Genomic DNA, 3,551 nt, shown 5'->3' on the forward strand with positions numbered 1-3,551 from the left:
AACAAACTGAACAGAAATTAACACTCTGAAACACTTAACCAAAATTATGACTACGGACCTACGATGGTTAACGAACAGAACCAATCGGAAAAACAAAAGTCGGAACCCTAACGGTATCTTAAATCTTGAACGGAAACAACAGCAAGTGTAAAAATGAGAGAGAGCGTGTAACTTTGTTTTAAGTGATCAATTTCAACCTAAAGCGTGTAAGTCGGGACGCGGGTGACAAAGCAGTTAAACGTACCAATAAAAGCGGTCAAATAAAAGGTGTACACGTTAACGGTGTCCACGGCAGCTGTCCTGGCGGTCAAGAACAGGAGAAATGCGGGTGCTAACTACGGTATACTAATTACTGGGGAAAATCCGTCGGGTCAATACGAGTCCAAACGACGGCTAACTACGGTGTACTAATTAGTGGGAAAATCCGTCGGGTCAATACGAGTCCAAACGACGGCTAACTACGGTATACTAACTACGGGGAAAAATCCGTCGGGTCAATACGAGTCCTAACGACGGCTAACTACGGTGTACTAATTACTGGGGAAAATCCGTCGGGTCAATACGAGTCCTAACGACGGCTAACTACGGTGTACTAACTACTGGGAAAATCCGTCGGGTCAATACGAGTCCTAACGACGGCTAACTACGGTGTACTAATTACTGGGAAAATCCGTCGGGTCAATACGAGTCCTAACGACGGCTAACTACGGTGTACTAATTACTGGGGAAAATCCGTCGGGTCAATACGAGTCCTAACGACGGCTAACTACGGTGTACTAATTACTGGGGAAAATCCGTCGGGTCAATACGAGTCCTAACGACGGCTAACTACGGTGTACTAATTACTGGGAAAATCCGTCGGGTCAATACGAGTCCTAACGACGGCTAACTACGGTATACTAACTACGGGGAAAATAAAAAGGAACGGTCAGGTATTGCGGTATAGGCCCAGAACAGATGCCGTACCGGTACACGTGGTTGAATGGTACTTACTGCTGGTCGGGTTTCGTGTCGGAGCAGGCTGGCTGGTTCGGTCGCTGACCGCAGGTGGAAGAGGCCGTTTGCCACGTGCAGGCCAGTTTTATTTCCTGCAATCTCCCACTCACCTACGTACCATGTATGGGGGACCGGAACCGCGCGCACTGCCACACACTGGGTGCCGGCAGGACGCCTTTGCAGGTTAACTGCGGTACTATAGCCGCTGAACATTCGGCCGCGCAAAACTTATTAGCCACGTAATTATCAATTAGCGGTTTTCCGCGACACATCGCTATGACCCTAACAAAAAGTAACCGACGTCCCGATCCTAAACTGACAAGAACGGAGAGAATCCGACTGTGGGAACTTTAACAATTAAATCGACGACCCCGGTTGATCGATTCAATCAAGAAAACGGTAAAAACTTAGTAACTTCGTTACAAAACATTAAGAAATAAATGCACTGAATTGAAATATTACTTTAGTGTAATAAACCGATCACTGCCAAGAGTATTCTAATAATGTGTTCTAAATTTTAGTTTAGAACACATTAGTTTAGTAAAGTTAGTTGTTGATATTAGTACTTTTTTCCAACTGTTAATAGTTATTTTCGGCATTTTTCCTTTTATCAAAAGCTCATAATTATTTTTACCACTATTTATTGCTGAGCTGGTACGGTTTCAGTATAAAATAATAAGATTTTGACCTATATCTGACTATAAAAATGATCTTACAGTACTATTGTTGTTATATTTCACCTTTCAAAAGAAAATGTGGGTGTATCTTCTGTAATCAAAATATTTGCTTTAAACTTAAACTTTTCAAATATGAAATCAATAACAATAACAAAGTTTTAAGTAATCAGAGTGATTAATTAACATGAATCAGATTGAAATTTCACAGCCAATTCATTCAATTGATATATAGAAAATAAAATAAAAATAAGTAAACAATGGAAAAGGGCGGCCAATTTGCAGTAACTGTTTTCTTATTGCAAAAAAATCAGCAATTTTTATTATATTTTTTCTCTTAAACCTTCCAATCTTCTTAGGTTGTGTGTAAAATGTCAAAGGTGTTCACTGCGATAACACAAACTGTCACATAATTAGTAGGTAAAGCATTGCCTTTATTAAAGTTTACTTTAATAGTAATGTATTTGTCGCTCTATTTACTTCAATAATTATTGGATGGATGGCGGATTGATCCTTTTCCGTCAACGTCAATAATTACATATAATCACAGAAACAATAAATAAACAAAATAACAACCATAATTGATATCATCTTGCTGATTTCAGTGTATAATAAAGTGTGGTTCATTTACCAACGCATTGCAAATTTTTGGATTACTCTGAATAAAATTGTGGATTTACCGCTAATTTTATTTTTTTCTTTCTACTATAGAAGCAGTAATCAATGCGCAAAAATGATTTGGTGACAAAATTCGTAGAGACCTAATGTTCACCAGACCCCAAAAAGTTTCCTGGATACTTCTATATTACACTTGTTTCATTACCATGCCTATAACCAACGAACTGCTTCGGAAAATGTCTACTTTATTTTGTCAAAAGTAAGTTAACAGTACAAATTGTAAATAAAAAATAAAACGTGTCTTCTGCAATTTTGAAAGAAAAAATATCAGCATTTTTCTATACAACTCATCGGGATAAACCCATAAAATATTATCAACCGAAAATTTATAGACGGAGATTCCGACTTTTACTGTGCAACACGTATCGCCTTTGGTGATAGAGCACTATATCTCTGATATTTTCGAAGTTGCCCATATTGTAAATACGTGCAGGAGGGTAAACAAGCGAATTTATAAGCTAGTTTTTGGATCGTACAACTTGCACACAGCCATCGAGCACACTTATTTCCCGTTATGTTGCTATACATGCATACTATACAAGTTTAGTAATATAACGAGAGAACGTGACCGGAATAAATGTTTCAGTTCGTGTTGAACTAACAAAAGTCTTTATGTACAACTTTTATACTCGTATTTACGTATCGGTATGTGCAGTAGCAGAAAACCCGAGATTAAATTCCTCCAGAAATGGCGGCGTCCTTATTTGCGAGGATTTGCTACCCAAATCAGTTCATTTGTAAGAGGTACGGTTCGTCTATTGGTGTTAAATTACTGTAATACCCTCAGTAAAATGAGACCTATTAACGGGACTAAGTTTGGGTTAAGGGTCCGTAATTATTTTGGATATCGAGGGTGTAACCAGACAGCTTTTCCTTTGATTTGATTGGTTAAAAATTACACTAAGAATAATAGACAATTATTATAAAAACTAATTTCATTTGATTAAAAATTTACAAAATGACTGTGTGGTGGATATGTGCACTTGACACTTAAGAAGAAGTTAACACATCAATTTGAACTGAAACTAAAAAAAGTTTCAAAAATGTCTAGTGCTAGTACCTAGTAATTGTCAATTTAAGAACTAGAATTAGTGAGGTTAGAAAATATAAAAGATATTAAAATCTTATTCATCCAAGATTACTCAATAAAGTTTTTTTTCGGAGTGAAGAAAACTTCAATACTGACAGCTACCATATTATTTG

The sequence above is a fragment of the Ips typographus genome, linkage group LG1 (assembly GCF_016097725.1).
Source record: "Ips typographus isolate SLU linkage group LG1, UJ_Ityp_2.0, whole genome shotgun sequence".
Lineage (NCBI taxonomy): Eukaryota > Metazoa > Arthropoda > Insecta > Coleoptera > Curculionidae > Ips > Ips typographus.